This window comes from Marmota flaviventris, chromosome 5 (assembly GCF_047511675.1).
Source record: "Marmota flaviventris isolate mMarFla1 chromosome 5, mMarFla1.hap1, whole genome shotgun sequence".
NCBI classification, from domain to species: Eukaryota; Metazoa; Chordata; class Mammalia; order Rodentia; family Sciuridae; genus Marmota; species Marmota flaviventris.
The window spans coordinates 151,347,416-151,365,624 of NC_092502.1; the positions used below are offsets into that span (position 1 = coordinate 151,347,416).

Consider the following 18,209-nt stretch of genomic DNA (forward strand, 5'->3'; position numbering starts at 1 on the left):
TGTACCTGCTCTCCCTGCAGTCCTGTGTTCTGGCTGTTAGATATACCTCTCTACTCACATGCCACCCGTCCTTGATAAATTACCTAATTTCTCCATTTTTAAAACCTCTAACATTAGGCCCTTCCGAAATCTATCTTTATACTGAGTGAATTTAGAAATGGAGGGCAAGTGAACAGGGCATCTTTGGTGGGCTCATCACGTTTTCCAACTCTCTTGCTGGATTTTCTTCCCATCCCTGTAGGAAGCGAACTTTTCTCTAAATATTCCTTTGGATGTGTTGAATGCTCTTAAACTCTTCTAGGTCCTGCCTTCTTTGGGGGAACAGGGGCGGGTGGAGAGGAAGGAAGTGTCCCGCAACTACCAATATTTTCCTCTAGGAGGAGCCGCGCAGCCCAGATGAGAGTGACACGCACCAACTCCAACTCCTCCCGGGGAAGGCTTCATCCCAGCTCCTCGGAATGCGTGGCCCCGGCGGCGCTCTGCCGCTCCGCAGCGGGTCTCGAACTGGCCTCAGCGAACTCTCGCTTCCTTTGGCTTTGGCAGCCCAGATCCAGGGGACCGCGGGCTGGGCCCGGCGTGACCCTTGGTGAACGTGGGCCGCCTTTTCCCACCCCTCCCCTCCCCTCCCCTCCCATCCTCCCTTCCCGTTTCACCCCGCCCCCTCCCTCCTCCCCAAGCCTGACAGCCCGAGAGCTGCCAAGCAGGGCGCAGCCATGGGAAGAGGAGGCGGTCTAGGGAGCGGCAGCGGCGGCGGCGGCGGCGGCGGCTGCTACAACGGCGGTGGTGGCGGCGGCGGCGGCTGCTGCTGAGCCCGGGCGGCGGCGGGGACCCCGGGCTGGGGCCAGGCAGGCCGGAGGTCCCCGCGCCATCGGCCCCAGCGCGGACGCGAACCCGCGCTCTGTCTCCGGAGGCGAAGCTCGGAGGTACTGGAGGGGGGATCCGGGAGTCTTTCCCCTTTTTGTGCCAGCGGGCCTGAAAGTGGACCCTTGAACGCCAGTTCTTTATGAAAACGGGGATCAGTTTTATGCATTTGCACGGATATATTTTTCTCCAGGTGGACTTGGGGGAGGGCTGTGCTCCCCTTTTCAAAAAGTTGTTTTCTGCTGATGGGTAGTTGTAACCCGATCCTTGCTATGCTGCTATGCTGTGTGTGTGTGTGTGTGTGTGTGTGTACGCGCTCGCGCACGCGCGTGTGTGTAAGGCTGGAAGTTATTGGTGGTGGGATGTGTGATTGGAAGTTGATGGGGGCGGCAAGGAGTTAGGGGAGGCAAGCGAACCATCCCACAGTAGCTCCTGCTCCGACCCAGTGTGTGCAGTGCGAGGAAGGGTTTCCTCTCAAGACAATCTTGTAAAAGTCTTGAAAAGTTTTCTGAGTGTATGTTTGACACCATCAGTTCGCCAGGCCCGGGCAGGAACTGTTGAGGCTGCCGCCGCTGCACTGGGCGAGCGCGACCCAAGGGCCTGGAGAGGTCCGGCTGTGAGCATACCCACTGCACGCTTCTCCGCCAAGTGCGGGGCTTTTTGCGCGTTTGTGCAGGCTGCAGCTGCGCTCTGGCCACAGAGGAGCTGGGGTCCTTAAAATCACAGCCACAGTCTCCGTGAACTGGGGTGGATAGAAATTGTGGCAAGCCGAGCTCTCCCAGACTTGGACACACTCCTCATTGTGAAATCAACCAGCCTTAAAGTTTTGACAGAACTGCCAAGGTTTGAGGGCTGCGGGTGAGTGCGATAACCGCGCGTCTGGAGACAGGGAACTGGCAGCACGCAAAGAGTGCGGGACAGCCATCCATTTGCGGGTGCATGGGGAAGTCTTATCTCGAGGCGAGGGTTTTATATGTAGCCAGCGGGAGGACGCCTGCTGGGACCCGGCTGCGGGGTTTCGTGGTCTGGCGCGGGGTGCATGTGGAATGGGTGTACGTGTGCGCGGTGAGCGCGCGCGCGCGAGCGTCTAGGGAGGCGTGTTGGCTCCTGAGCCAGTAGGGTGTGCAAGGGGGGAGGCGGAGACCATAGAGGTGCCGCCCGTCTGTTTGTGCCGCCGGGAGACCTTGGAAGGGACAGGGAAAGGTAACAGGAGGCCAGCGGGTTGGGAAGTCACTGGAGTTCTTGCATAGGATTAAGTACCACGGGGCTTTAAAATAACTAAGCCTCTCGCCTTGGAGGGGCTGAGGCCCTGGAGGTTGCCTTGTGGGGGTTTCTGAAGTTCTCAGGACAACTACAAGAGAGGGCCCTTGAGGGTTCTAAGGGATATGTGCATGTGTGGGTACATACACCAGAGACAGCCGGGTAGAGCTGTGAATCTGATGCCCGGTGTGGCTGTCCATGCTTGAGAAGCTATTCACCCTTTCTCACAGACCTCGGATGTTGTGGTAGTAACTGGTGTTCCAGACAAGTTTCCATCTGAATCACCCTGCAAGTCCCTTTTTTTCTGGAATATCTCTATACCTTGGATGCGACAATTCTTGAAGCATTTCTAGAAATAAATGTTCAATAGAAATGAAATAAAATGACTTAACAGACAAGATTGTTTGATCTAATTTATTCTGTGATTGGAAGTTTTCTTTCCTTTTGAGAAAAGCAAAGCCTGTTGTTCTCAGACTAGGTGTCAAGGGGTTTCCAGTCGCTTACAGTTTCCCTTCAGGTAGACCTTTGAGTGGAACTAGGAGGATGTTTTTTAGCCTTGGGATCCTTGGAAAACATGTTGGTAACTTAAAAATTTGCCCCGACTCTCATCTGCTTCTTCCACTCTTATAAACTTTTGGCTTCACATTAGTCTAAGGAAAGTTGGTGAGTCAACATTCAGCCTTTTTTTTTTTCTCTCTCTCTCTCTTTTTTTTTTTTTTTTGAGTAAATATATCACAGTGAAATTATATTTTTGGTTTTCTGAATACCAGGGAAAGCCAACACTTAATGGGCAAAGGTGTGAAATGAAAGTCTATAAATGCAATGACTAAGTGACGACACGAGTGCACTTTTTTTTTCGCAAAGTGAGCATAACTTTGCTTCTCAAATATTTGTCCTAGCCAGAGTTTAAGACGGTGTTTTTGATTATTAGCTTTTAAACAGCAGACTCCACATCATAAACCACTTTAAAAATGGACACTACAGGCCTTCTCTATGCTATCTCTGGTGCCTGTGTTAACAGATGTTTACGGTGCTTAGTAACCTATGGGATTGTCATGTTGAGTATCTCATTAGCTCAGGACATAATGTTTACAGCACAATGTAATAAACGAAGCCACAGTTGCAGCCTGCTTCTGCCAAAAGCATGAAGCACCCCAGTGTGGAAACAAATCTTGAAATTGGTCCAACTTGGCCTGCCTTTGTGGCTATCTGCTGGTAAGCACTGTTAATGTAAAGATAAAACCGAGTAAGAATGTGGAACAGCAGACTGTTTAGCTTAAAAAAAAAAAAAAAGGGAAGGGGCATGGGCTATGTCTTTTAAATTTTCTAACCTGAAGATTAAGCCTTTTTGTTCATTTCACTAATAGATTGCACAATTAGGGAAACCTGAATTGCTTTTAAATAACAATTTTTTAAAAATACATGAATTAAAAGCACTCATTTTTCTTAGTATGTTCACAAGTGTCCACACAAATCAACAGTTTTCTTTCTTTCTTTTTTTTTTCTTTTTTTGTTTAATAAAAGAACAGGCTGGCAGGGCATAGTGCAAGCCTGTAATCCCAGCAGACCAGAAGGCTGATGTAGGGAAGATCAAAAGTTCAAAGCCAGCTTCAGCAACTTAGTGAGGCCCTGAGTAATGAGGTGAGACACTGTCTCAAAATAAAAAAAAAAAAAAAAGAGGCTGAGGATGTGGCTCAGTGGTTAAGCACTCTTGGATTCAAACCCTGGTACCAAAACCAAAAACCAAAACACAGGCTGGGGGCATTGCCCAAAGGTAGAGCAGTTGCCTAGCATATGTAATGCTTTATGTTTAACCCCCAGTACCACAAAACGAAAACAAAACAAATAAAAAACCCTATAACTGCTATAGTAGCAATTTAAATAATCTGAGCATTCACATTACTTAACCACCTTTTGAATATTGAATTTTTAAAAACTGAAGCGTCCTAAAATTAGAGTAATCCCCTCAGTCAATAGTGCAAATAAGATAATATAGAATAACTTTTTGGAAAGTGATTTTTTTTTTCAGCCTGGAACAGATATAGTGTAAATAACATGCCCAAGTAAGTCTCTGTTCAGCACACAAATTTCCAGTGTCTGAGAAAATGGGCTAGTCCCTCTGCCAGTTGAGAATCTTCTTTTAGAATAGACTGGTCAGTGAGGAAGTAAGACTTTATTTCTAGAAAGTTTTGCTGTGTACTGAGTCAACACTTCTCTCCATAGCCTACACAATGAATTTAATCTCTCTTCCCTTTGAGTATTATATCTGAAAACAAACATTGTTTTCCTTGCTCCTAGATTGCCATTTTTTTCCCTCCTATTCTTGCAGTTGTTGCTTATACACTGTGGGTTTCTGTCTTTCTTTACACTGAACACTATGCCCTAGGTTCCACATTCTCTGAATCCTTCCTAATATATATTGTCTAAAACATAAATTTGGAATTCTTACTTTTGGACATTCTATATCTATTAAGATACCTTGATATTCATTAGGTGTGTGTGTGTGTGTGTGTGTGTGTGTGTGTGTGTTTTGCCATCTCATTACTTCATTGACTAATCAAGCCTGTAGATGAGGTAACAACTTGTTTTTTCATATTGTTACTCATCCATAGTCGAAGCTTTTTAATAGCTTCACAGCACTTTTTCATGCCTGAACTTATTATAAACCCATGAAAAGTCTTAATGGACAGGTAAATAAAATTCTATATGCCATGTTAATAGCTTCTTAATTTATCCTTATTAAGGAATATCAACCAAAATCATGGAATGTAGAATGTTCTGAAAATAAGTAAGTTAAAGCTGGGTCTTACAGTTAGTGACTATGATGTATTCTTTTCATAGGCCTTGTTGTGTCTGCTTCCATGTGCATGAGTCAGTAATAGCAATCAGGCATTTATTGCAAGTTTGCTCTGCCCAAGTCCCGGTGCCATCTGGCCCCAAATGAGGTGAAAGTACATCAGAGATAAATGCTTCCTTGGGCAACTGGGATTTGAAGTATACATATAGGACATGACTAAATCAACAACCTACTTTATCTCAGGCAGTAAATGGCTTGCTGATATCATAGGGAAGCTGGAACCCTCATAAGCATATATATCACAGCCTCAGTGTGAACTGAGGACCTTGTGTCCTGTTTTGTATTGAAAAAAGAATTGAACAAATAGTCTGTTACTCCTGGCTTCTCAAACCCAAGCCACTTTTGGAGAAGGGCAGCAAAGCTGGTTTATGCATAGAGAGGGTATGGCTCAAAATCAAGCATTTGGGGGCCCATTGACTTGAGCTTTACCACCTATATGCAAATTAGCTCCTCTGGGGCTTCCTTTTCTGTGAAAATGATAATGCCTACCTTCCTGGCTGAGGTATTTCCATAAAAGCTTTGTAGCATCTATGGACAGCTCTGTGCATTAGACACCTACCTGGCATGATTGATTTTTCTTTTATGTGCTGTCTGGGGCTTCCTAACTAAATTATGAGTTCCTCCTGCTACCTGCTGAGATTCTGCCACAAGAGTGCCCTCCTGAAAGAAGTGTTTACAGTGGATGATGACGACTGTGTTACTTTTCAGCAACTCTGAATGGGAAAGAAATAGCTGCTTTTCTTAGGGGAGACAGAAACAATCCATCATATAAACTGACACCTGGGACTATCAGAAGCTTATATTTTTGTGGACAGATCTTCAGTCAGGACAAGAAGACCATGACACTTATGCTCTTAGATGAAATTGCCTGTATATGTGTGTTTGTTGTCTCATGTCATATCCTTGCTCTGTGGTTTCATATGTATTTGTTTCTATGCTTTATTCTATTCTCATATTTAGGAAAGAGGAAACAATAAAAAATGAAGTTTTTTTTTAAAGTTCAGAATTAATTTACTATTCTTGCCTTCATTGCGCCTTCTCTCAACTTACAGCAGATCCATTGATAAGTTCTAGGGTGCGCAGTTTTTCAAACTAAAGTCCTCCTTTGATATAGGAAACATCTAAGTTAGTTAGGTGTTGTATGAAATTATAGTAAAGTATGTGTCAGGAAATCTAGGACCTCTCTGAGTTCTGCCTCTAATGGACTTCGTAACTTTTGCAAACTCTTTAACCATCCTGGAATTCATATTTCTTACATGTTAATTATTTATTATTTACCAACATGTTAAAATAAACAAAGCGGGGATAAATAAGACTACCCCTTAGGATGCTTTTCAGGGGTATGGTTTGAATCCATTTCATTATCAAATCTCTCTCTCTCTCTCTCTCTCTCTCTCTCTCTCTCTTTGTTAATTCCTTTGATACTTTGCTTGAGTCTCTCTGAGAATACTTATTTCATTCATTTTTAGTTTTGTGATCTGCTTTATTATATATCTCTCTTCCAGGCTGTAGAGTTCTTAAGAACAAAGAAAGTAAATTTTATTTATTTCTACATTTTCCCATGCTTTGCTGAATGCCACATTCAGAAAAGGTGGAACGTCTTAGATGGTTAAGCTATAACTTATATCACTTATTTGACAATATACAGCCATATTAAACATAAGAATTGAGAAATAGTGTTTGCTTCTTTTATTCCCTGATCATTAATTTTTTTAATCAATTAAGTAAAACAAAAAAATGTTACCACATGTGCTTCCAGATGCCTTTCAAAACCAACACAGTTCATCATGAGCTGATGCAGGAAGTCTTTCAGAAGCAGTTTTCATTGTTGTTGCTTTTGCTTAAGCTAAAGGTAAAATTTTCTTAAGCTAAAGAAAATTCTGTGCTGGGGGCCAGATTCTTGAAAGAAGGGTGACAGGTGACAGAGAGTCATTGTTGTTTTAGCCTCACTTTCTTTTCTTATTACTCTCTCTAGCTTTTATTATGAACCTTGGTCAGGCACTGATTTTTACTTAGTAATGGTTCCAAAAGGCAGTGATTTTGTCAGACCTTGCTGGGCTGTGTGATTTTAATTATTATCTAAACTTACTTCATTCTAAAATCAGTTGATAATTTCTCCTACAGAGACCTTAAAACTTTTAGACGTGTTTATCACTTTGATTAGGGCTTGCTTCTTTGGTATAGACTAGAATTTTGGCTAGTTTTCCTCACACTAATATCATTTTCCCAATGAGTTATACTTCAAATAGATACTTTTATATACCTTCCTATGGTGGACAACCCGCTGTGCTAGACTTGCTATAATTCCTTGATTGTTTCATCACTAGTTTATACACAAACATTTAAAGTCGCCTATAATTTATATTTTCTGAAAAGAGGTATCCTGCTGGGCATAGTGGCACATCCCTGTGATCCCAGTGGCTCTGGAGGCTCAAGCAGGAGGATCAGAAGGTGGAGGCCAGCCTCAGCAAAAGTGAGACACTAAGCAACTCAGTAAGACCCTAACTCTAAAGAAAATACAAAATTGGGTTGGGGATATGGCTCAGTGGTCACATCCTGAATTCAATCCCCAGTCCCTTCCCCGCCGCCCCCCCCACAAAAAAATAAATAAAGAGGTATCCTTTTTGTTCTCTTAGTATACAGTAGACATATGATAAAGTCATTTGTCCAAAGAAAATCGTTTTTCTTTTATTGCTTAAAAATGTATTTATTATATTAATAATTATATCCATCCCTTTTTCCCTTTGAGTTGTCATAACAAGAAAATGTAGAGCATGACCATCACAAAAGAGTCATAGGTAGTTCTTTCCCTGTGCTTATTGAAACCAAACTAGTGATTTGTGTGAGGCATGCTGCAGTCAGCCCATCTGAACTTTGATGAGAAACTCAGACTTCCAGTTTTGTTTGCCTTTGGTCAGAAAGCAGCCTTTGTTCATGGTCAGCATGGTGACACAGGATTCTAATTCACCCTATGAGCTGTTTCTCTGGACACCTTCAAGCTATGTGATGATTATCCCAGAAACCCTCAATTTGGCTAAGCAAAGTGAAGAGTAGTCGGGTGTATGTGAAAGATAATTTGTGAAATCAGCCCTGAAGATAGTGTCTTCAGTGGCTTTCTCCCCTCAGGATTGAAGAAAATACCAGAATGCCTGAGCAAGATGATGATGAATGAGGGAAAGATACCATGTTTATATGTACCAAGTCAAAGATTAAAGGAAAAAGAAAGAATGAAGGGGAGGGAGCGACTTTGTTCATATTAGCAATATGGCATATTATTTCCCTTTGGACATCAGCATTCAATGTTTTGCTTGTCATCGATGTTCAGTAAATAATATATCGATGGCCTTAGCAGGTAGTGACACATTAAGTGTTGATAAGAAATGCATGGAGAGTCTGGGGAAAAGGGATGTAGGTAGGATCAGATGGTAATTAATTATACTAATTAATTGGATCTAAGTGTATCATATAAATTTTTTTATAATTTGGATTATTAATTGGATCTAAGTTTATAATACAAATTTGACATTATTTCTGTTTTAGTCAACTTTTTTCTTCACTGTGACCAAAAGACTTACAAGAACAATGGAGGAGGGGGAAAGTGAGGTGAGGCAGATAATCATGGTGGAAAGGTGGTGGAGGAGGGCAGCTCAGGTCTTGGCCACAAGTAGTGCGGAGGGCGTTCCTTTCATCAAGGGTAAAATATAAACCCCTAGAGCACACCCCCACTGATCTACCTTCTCCAGCTTCACTCTACCTGGCTACAGTTACCACCCAGTTAATCCACATAAGTGGATTAAGCCACTAATTAGATTACACCTCTCTTATCTCAATCATTTTGCCTTTGAATGTGCTGACATGGTCTGACACAAGAGTTTTGGGGGAACACTTCATATCTAAACCATAACAATTTCCTTAGACGAACGGTGGCACCAGGATTTGATGACCAGCTTCCCAAGGTCAATCTTGCTCACAGCTTTGGAAACATCTAGCAATTTTTTAAATATTTAAAGTAATAAGGAGACATGTTTTGGATTTTTACCTAAAATTCAGTAGGAATTGGAAGATGTATCTACTTTGCCAGGCTTTGCTATACCCCTCATGAAACATGAAGTTTTAATTCTCTTTGCTTTTGTTGTATAAAGTTTAGTGTTTTTTATTTATTTCTTTCACTATATATAGGATCTGTGAAATTAATTATATTATCTGAAAAGTACTTTGAAAAGCACTTGGGAAAAGATCCTGAATAAATACTAAAAAAAAAAAAATAGTGCACAGGATGTAAGTTTGGTCAAGCCAATGGTATTTTTGGTATTACTCTGAAATATCAAAGGCAGAACATGTATTTATTAAGCCATTATTGTGTTCCCAGGAATGTGCTAGGCCCTAGGGAGTATAAATGTAGTATAAGACATGACCCTTGACTTTGAGACCCAACATTCTAGCTGGGAAGACAATATTATTAATATATGTGGTTTGATTTTGGAACAGTTGATGACTGTGTGATTCAATAAAAATTCTCATATGGAGCTACAAATGCTACATTTTGTTAGAGAGAAGAGGTATCTTTTGGACTGAAGGATTTGGGGTAAGGCTTCAATCAGCAAAGTGGCTCCTGAGCTAGACCTTCAATTTTTTTTTTATTTTTTTATTTTTATTTTAAAAAAGATTGAAGATGTTTTGTGCAAGCTGGTTGGGAACTGAGGGTCAGGAATTATACCCAGAGCTCTGGGGTTATTGGTAACAGGTGGGCAGGAAGAGTTTACCACACTGTGGATTTGTCATCCATTGGAAACTCTTCCCATTTCTTGGCTTAGCTACTGGGGCAGCCACACAGAGCCTAGTGCTTGTTGGAGAGTAGTCGCTGCTACAGGGTTTCTGTATCCTTCTATTTTCTGAACATTATGTAAATTCAATATTAAACTTCTTTAGCAGTATTCTAAGAGGCCTATTAAAAGCCTATTAATATATGACTTCCTTTTAAGAATATGATTTTAATGGGCCTTATAATGCGAGAGAAAGCCTGAGATTCCTTCTGTCCTCCCCTACCTAGCTGGCCTAGCAGGGCCATAAGACTTCTTAGGAATTGAAATCACCCAGCAGTGTTTTTATCCAAGGTTCTGCTGCTCTAGTAGGTAGTGCATAGGAGCATTTGGAAATATCGTTGTTACAAGAACTGGAGTGTTTAGGCATTTAGCACCCAGAGTCAGGGATGCTAAGTTTCTGGAATGCCAGGAGCAGTCCTATACAAAGAAGAGTGACGCCTACCCAATGCCAGTAGACCCCTGCTATTACTTTTGAATCCAACATTCTCTCTTTATTGACAGGCAAGGAAATAGGGATGCCTGAGAAATGACAGGACCTCCTTCTAGAAGTGACAGTGACAGATTCATAACTCACTTTCAGCTTTCTTTCAAGGGCTTTTTCCTGCTACATCACATTAGCTTCTGTGAATGTGGGTTTTAGTCAGCTTTGCGTCACTGTGACCGAAGGGCCTGACAAGAACAACACAGAGGAGGAAAAGTTTACTTTGGCTCATGATTACAGAAATTTAGCTGACTTCTAGCTCTAGGCTCAAAGTGACGCAGAACGTCATGGTATAAAGGCATGACAGAGGAAAGCCGTTCAGGACATGGCATCGGGAATGGGGGACCTCCCAAAGGCACGCCCCCAGTGACCCACCTCCTCAGTCACACGCTATCTGCCTATAGTTACCATCCAATTAATAGCAGTGGATTAATTCACTGATTAGGTTAAAGCTCCTATAATCTAATTTAACCTCTGAACATTCTTATATTGTCTCACACCTGAGCTTTTGGGGGACACCTCACCCAAACCAGTACAATATGGAATATAACCATGAATAGCATTTTCTTAGTTCATTTTCTTTTGTTAATAACATACTACCACGGACTGGGTAAATTATAAAGCTCTAGTGGTAGCTAATAGTTCTGATCTGCGGGCTACAGCCACATCTGGTGATTGCCATCTTGCTGTCAGATTGTAATTCAGTGCAGGGTATCACATGGCAAGAGATAGGGAGCAAGTGTGACCCTTCTGGTCTTTCTCCCTTTTCTTCTAAAGCCACAAGTATTCAGTCCTCGGGGTTTCACCTTGATGAATTTATCCAATCCTAATCACCTCCTACAGGCCCCATCTCTAAACACTACAGTCCGATCAAGTTTCCACCCTTTAATACTTCACAATGGGGTTTAAATTTCAAACATAAACTCTTGGGGGACAAACCATAGCAAGCATGTTGTTTATCTCTGTCATTCATATGGGAGAGTGACAGTTACGTTAACTGTCCAAGCGGGTGGATTATGATTGATACACCTGATACAAACTAGAATTTCTTTCTACTGAGAACACACAGATTTGTTAAAAAATTACAGTTGCCTTTTGAAGTGTCAACCACTGTGAAAGCCTAATAGTAGGTTGACATTCTGGAAAGGACATGGAGTTGGATTCAGAATCACACAAATCTGCCTTGTCCAAGTGGATTTGAATCCAGCTCTGCCTGTTGTTCTTTACTACCGTTATGACTCTAAGCAAGTGAATGAATCTCTCTCAACCTTATCTGAAAAGTGGGAGATGGTGATTCGCACTTCACAAGGATATTGTAGTTTAAATGATTTGAAACAGTGCCTGGCACATATCCGATAATACAGAGAGAATATTGTCTACAGCACCCCTTTGAGAGGCTCTGAGTGTGAAGACTTAAAACTTCTGCAATAAAACGCCTGCTTCAATCACGGTTTTTTTTCCTCCTCCTTTGCCAGTCAGCCAAACTAGGAATTTAATGAGTACTGCTGAAATTTCTCTCCTTTGACAGAGTATTGGCTAGAGATTAGTTTCTTGTGATTTTTATGTCTTTGCACCTATACTATCGCTATACAGCAAAAATGCAGGATAACATATCCATGTGGTTATTAGTGGTTTATGAAATTTGGATTTTAAAAATCAACATTAAATTTTATTCTTGATGTAGAAGTTTCTCAGAGAGATTTCTGCCTGCCAATGATGGGAGATCGTATAGGTGAATTGTTACTTTTGGCAAATTAAGGAATAATGGAAAGTTAGCCAGTGGAGTGGTGGGGTTATGGTCAAAGCCATTTCTGGGTAAAGAATAGCCTATAGCACACAAAGTGCTTAATGTGTTTTAATCCTTGACTTTGAAGAAGTATGCAGACATGGACACATAGGCACATGATTTGACTTCATAGGAACACCTTAAAATTGTTTCTTTAATGGGGCTGGGATTATGAAAAATAAAGGCATTTTGTTGTGTTCATCTACACCTAAAAAATAAATATAAAAAAATTGTTTCTTTAAGGGCAAGTCTCTTAAAAGTAAATTCATGATGCTCCTACAGATATAAAATGAACAGATTTTAAATAATACAGATATTAATTAATGAGATAACTTGTAAAGATGATACAGTCATTTCAAAGGAGAAAAATGCACCACCAATATATAGAATATTGAAAAGAATTTGCGAAACAAATCCACCAGATCCACTAAATATAACGTATTTGCATTTGTATGGACAAAAATTATTCTCAGGATCATTTCTACAAGTTAAATTCTAAGTCCTCAGAACTGCAAAATAGCCTCTTCAAGGACAAAGACTCACTGCTTCAGGATTGGCTAATCCTGGGAAGCTTCAGCATTTTATTGAAAGGCTATCCAGTGATCTCTTTTGCACATCTCAGTCTTAAGTAGTGCCTTACGTGTACTTCATGATTCCATTGGCTACCATTCTTGCTTTAACTGCTAATTTACTGATGAAAATTTGGTGAGGTGAAATTCCTACAGCATTGGGGAAGTCCTTAAAAATTCTAAATGTGTTCTTTTGATTATGGGAAATCTTAGACACAAAGTAAAGATGATAGAATTTTGAGTCCCTGGGTACTTATTACTGTGCTTTAACGATGATCAGTGTTTTACCAATCTTGTTTCACCTTTTCACTTTGCCCCTGAGTATTTTAAAGCAGATCCCAAGTCATCCTCTATTGTCGTGTGCATGTAAAAATACTTTGGTGTGCATCTCTGGCGAAGAAGCCACCTATTTTTAAATAACCGCATGGCTTATACATTATGGGTATAGAGATTATACGTTATGAGAAAACAATTTATTTTTCAGGCCTAGCTTTCTATTTGTTTACAAAAGCAGGCAAGTTATAATGGAGAGAAGATTTCAACAAAGTAGCATCAGTGTGTGTAGATCTTTATAAGACTGGCTCTCTCTTGTCATTCAAGCCCAGATCAAGTATAACCTTCTCAGAAAGGGCTTCTCTGACCCCTAACCAGATAACCTTCTCTCAGTTAAGTCATGCTCTCATATGACCCTGTTTTATTTTCTTGACAGATATATCACTATCTAATATTATCTTGTTTATTAATTTATTTTTTCCCATTTCCATGACAAAAATGTGACCTTTTGTGTCTTCTTCACTCTGTATCCCATAGAAAATGCCTAGTAAATTTTGGTTGAATGAACAAATGAATGCGATTTTATCATTAATAGGGATTTTTTTTTTTTAGCATTCTTCCAAACATTTATTTCCTTTCCACATATCCAAAAGTGTGTAGCACTCATATGTCAATCCCTAACGTATTTGTCAGTTTGATGAAGTTTTTTCCTGGTTTGGAGTGAAGAGTTCTTTTCAGGGACTAAAGATAATCATGGACATCTGTAAAAAATCTCCTTATAAATGACCTTGAATTGTTATATTCAATAGAAACTTTACTACAAATATGCAGAAATGGTTATGGGAGCTATGCCCAGTTTCTCCTAGAAGCAGACTATGAGACAAGTAAGAGGACTTCATTTGGGATATTGAAAGAAGGAAGGAAAAGGAGCCATTAATGGGCACATCGAGAAGAAAGTTACCACCATTAGCAACTGAAGTTTAATCCTTCTAGAGAGATTTTTGGAGCCTGAGTAAAAAATGTCCAAGGTTGAAAGAGTTTGAATGTTTACCCATCAACTCCCATCAATCATTAGTTCCTGGGCCCCAGTGTTGGGCAGAGCAAAATAGTCTCCGGGTGCTAGAGACAACTAACTGTCAGGCAATTCAAAATTAGGCAGCATGAAGTGGCAGAGCTTAGAATATGATTGGAAAAGGATGAGTAACTTGCATTGAATAGTACAGTATAATTTTTTACAATATGCTTTTAATTGGGGGCTAATTTTAGATTCATAAAAAAAGTTGCAAAGACTATATAGAGTTCCTGTATAACTCCCTCCTACTTTCCTCTAATGTTAACATCCATAATAATGATATATTTCTCAAAACTAACTTTAATACAATGCTATTAACTAAACTCCAAACTTTATCTATATTTCCAAGGTACTTCCACAAAATGTCCTTTTTCTTCTATTCCAAGATTCAATTCAGAATACCATGCTGCATTTGATTTAATGAATTTTAAATACTGTGCATGTGTGATTTTTGTTTCTCCTCTGTTAAACTAGCTGGTCTTTGCAACTACATAGTAAATTTTATAAGGGTAAGCACAGTGAGGTTGAATCCAACCTCATGTTGAACACAAAGCATGTTCTCAAAATTAATCAAATATCTCAAATCAATCACAAAAAGAATAAACCTTTATTCAGTAGGTCTATGCTCAGTTGTGCCTACATCAGTAAGCTAAGAGATACTTATAACAGTGTGATAACTTGGAAGAGATTTGATTTTGAACATGTGCCCTGAATATCAAAATTGAATTAGGATCCTTTATATCACAAACTGAGTCTCTACCATGTGCCAAGTGTTGTTAAGTGTTATCACACTTCATTCCTGCTAACAGTGAGGCACACTGCCTCGAACAACTTAACTGGGAGAATGAGACTCAGTTCAGTCAAATTCTTGCCCAGGACTCACAGATAGTAGCAAAATTGAGAGTAAAAATATTTCTCTGATGCCAGAGCCTATGCTTAGTTACAATACTCTTTCCCCCTTGCCTGACTCCTATGCTTGATGACATTGTTTTAGGGATAAAGGTTTAAAATATTCTGTATTATCAAGCTGTAGCAGTAAACTGGATTAAGTGTCAGCCTTGACATTTTGGATTAATAGATTTGTAAAATCTGTTATCTTTTTAACATGCAGATGTTCACATAAATTGCCCACGGAGCTCTTCGGAAAGTCACCCATACTCAATTAATCAGTAATATTTTGATACAGGGCCAACAATAGACACCAAAGCAAGTATCTCTAAAAGGCAGGGCATTGATGTTATATAATAATTCAGAGTATTTTATCATTCTATAATGTGTCTGAGTGTGAATAGTTAACATCCATTTCTCAGTCTGTCCATAGTGTACTTTTAAAAACAGTGTTACATGAGGGATATGGAATAATAAATGAACTCTTTGACTGATCTCTATATGTGTAGTGGTACAACTTGAAAATTGCCATTGGTTGCCTTAGAACTCTGGGCATGAAGTTCAGAAGTAGGAATTCTTGTTAATTATTTGAGTTTTGACTCTGGGAAGATAAACAACATCGGTATCTAGGCTAACCGATGCTAAAATTCCTCTAACCTCTAATTCTAAATTCAGGAAAGAATGGGCCTTAAGGGTTTTTTTTTTGTTTGTTTATTTTTCCTTTGATTATAAGTTTTTGGAAGCCTAGAGTTAGTATCTAATAACATAAAATCTATGTAAAACACACGCTATTGTCTCAGAATGAGATCTAATTTCTAAGATATGATGGAACAATCATGCAAAAAATGGGCTTTTTCTTTCTTAGAAGGAATAAGTAGGAACTGACCCAACGTAATCCTTTCAGATTCTAACATTTAAACATTGCACACTCTTAAAGGAGAAAAAATCTTTATTTTTTCAGAACAGATATAGGAAATTCTTTATTTCTATATCTACATTAAGTTGGCAGAGTTTTAAACCATAACCTTTGATCCTTTATGCAATTATAGGCATAAGCTGAATGCAGATTTCAAACTATTCCACAAAGCCTTCTCAGAGTGACCAGAAAACAGAAGCAGGCTGGTTGTCCTACAGGGCTGAAGCTCTGGCAACCCCTGCACTTTCATTTTTACATACAGTGCTTCAGAAAAATTTTAAGTTGAAGAGACTGCCTCTCTTTTTTAAGGAAAAAAAAATGCTAACAAAACTATTTAAACCTCTGTATATTTCTTTGTATTGCACAGACTGCTTTTCTTTTAGGGATTTTCTTTTAAGAATTCCTCTGATTTCTAGAAGAAAAATCACATCAACCTTTCTACATCTAAATTTCAGACTTACTTTTCTAACTGCTAGAGCGTAAGCACTTACAGGGTAAAGCACTATGCATTCTCTACTTAGCCAGCATTCAAATTATTTACTTGACCAATTACTGCTGCAAGGCAACACTAGAGAAGTGCTTGCTATATATGGTCAGAGCTATACCAGGTCCTTTTTAATATTATATTTAAAATTTTTTTTGAGTAGATGGACACAATACCTTTATTTTATTTATTTGTTTTTATGTGGTGCTGAGGATTGAACCCAGTGCTTCACACTTACTAGGCAAGTACTCTACCCCTGAGCTACAACCCCAGCCCCTTATATTATGTATTTAATCCCGTACAAAATCCTACAATCCATATGATGATACATTTGGTGGAACTACGATATGGGGAGGTTGAATAATTTGTTAAAAGGCCTGGTGTGTAGCACAGTCAAGACTCAACCCAGATCCTCCTAATTCCAAATGCATCTAACTCATGCTTCTTACCATTGCCTATGTGATGGTTCTTTAATATTGTTTCTTTTAAGAAATGGAGTTTAATTTCCCTCCCTGTGGGTGAGAGCTGATCTTTGTGACTCATTTCTAATGAACAAAGTGGAAGTGACGATGGGTGACAATGGAGACTTCCAAGGCACTGTGGCTCCTGTCCTTGTTGCTCTGTCTCCTACACCTATTGGACCAGTCTCTCTCGCCAAAAACAGATTCTGTGTTTTAGGTTTCCCTATGGAGAAAGTCACATGAAAGGAAGTGAGGGATTTTCAAAAGCCTGAAGAGCTGAAGCCTGCAGTCCAGTACCCTGGGTGAAACTGAAGCTTTTTGCCAGCAGCTACCCTGAGGGTAAGCTTGGAGGTGGGGGCTTCAGCCCCCACTGACAGCTTGACGGTGACCTCATGAGAGTCCACAAGACAGAACCACACAGCTGAGCCTCAGCTTATTATCTTGTGGTAAGATCATAAATATTATTTTAAGATAATAAAATAATAAATAAGTGTGGGGTTAGTTTCTTATGGAGAAATAGAAAAGTAATGATAGATTGATAGTGCCTTAGTCACTTTTTAAAAAAGATCTTGATTTCAATAAATCTTAAATTTTAAAATATTAACACAGCAAGAAAGAACTTTTCAGAAAAAAGCCTTGCCCATTTAAGTTAAAACATTAATGCCCAATGAACATAAGTTATAAAGACTTCTCTAGAATTTGTGATTTTGTAAGTCAAAGGACAACTGCTTTAAAAATCTATGGTTTCAAAAGGAAAGATATTAATAATAATATTGCCAAAGATAGAATTTTGAATTTTTAAAAAATACTCATGGTAATTCCTGAGAAGTATTCTATTTGGTGAGTTATCCCTCTTAATCTTAAATTGTAGGGAACATGCTTACACTTTCCATGATTTAAAGATGAATATAAAGCAAAGTTGAATTTTAACCTCTTTCCTGGTGGTTTTACTCAGCTTTTCAAAGGGGTCCTAAAAGCTCATAGGCCAAGGCATGTCTTGCTTTTCTCTGCCCAACAAATTTCACTAACTCTGTTTTATGGCTACTTGCAGTTTAATAAATGACTTGGACTTTGATCAATATCTTTAGAATTTGAGCCCAAGAATTTGTACAAGACTTAAGAATATAGTACTGTAAATTCATCCAAAGATGGCCTCAGGAAAACAGAAGGAGGTTCCATGAGGATTGGTTTGGGTACTTTTATAGGTGCTGAGTTTGGATCATCTTAATTTCTTACAAACTATCTTTGAAAGTTGACTTTTTAAATATATGATATTTTTCTTATGTATTTACAGTGTGAGTTAATGAACTCATTCATGAAGTGGGTATGGAGTTCTGGTTTAGTATGTAGAATGACTAGAAAATAGAAATGTCGATTTTCCTTACCCTCAGTTGGAGAACACAGATCAAACCCTCAAATCCTCCCAATCCTTCCTATCAATATTGATTCACCCCTGCAGCTTGGACCCTAAATTTTCA

At 39.6% G+C, this 18,209-nt stretch overlaps 1 protein-coding gene across 1 annotated transcript in view; it reads left to right on the forward strand.

The window, feature by feature from the left end:
* Window positions 1-708: 708 nt before the first annotated feature.
* The window catches only part of Ghr (growth hormone receptor), a 251,170-nt gene continuing 233,669 nt past the window's right edge, over window positions 709-18,209 (forward strand). The window contains exon 1 of the mRNA XM_071612700.1: window positions 709-923. The gene's annotated coding sequence lies outside the window, so the exon portion shown is untranslated. The remainder of the gene's footprint in view (window positions 924-18,209) is intronic.